Source organism: Cyprinus carpio, chromosome B22 (genome assembly GCF_018340385.1).
Source record: "Cyprinus carpio isolate SPL01 chromosome B22, ASM1834038v1, whole genome shotgun sequence".
NCBI classification, from domain to species: domain Eukaryota; kingdom Metazoa; phylum Chordata; class Actinopteri; order Cypriniformes; family Cyprinidae; genus Cyprinus; species Cyprinus carpio.
Window position 1 is genome coordinate 13,558,540 of NC_056618.1, and position 263 is coordinate 13,558,802.

Consider the following 263-nt stretch of genomic DNA (forward strand, 5'->3'; position numbering starts at 1 on the left):
CCAAACCCTGAAATAACAATAAACCAGAGATCAGTGTCAGAAATTAACTATTTTATAAGGGGCAACTGATTTTTGTTTTTTTACACTTTTACCTTTTGTATATCATCTTTAATGTTAAATTCTTACATCAAACAAATTAGAATTATTATGACAATAGGCTGTTACCAAATAAATCAGTATTCAGAGATATAGAACCTGCGTCTGAAGATGCTTTTAGATGTATTTACAGTTTAATGCTCATCAGACGGCTGTATACTTACATC

At 30.0% G+C, this 263-nt stretch overlaps 1 protein-coding gene across 1 annotated transcript in view; it reads right to left on the minus strand.

Moving 5' to 3' along the window:
• Positions 1–263, minus strand: part of LOC109055738 (ribonuclease inhibitor-like) — a 536,777-nt gene that overhangs the window by 123,597 nt on the left and 412,917 nt on the right. The window lies entirely within an intron of this gene.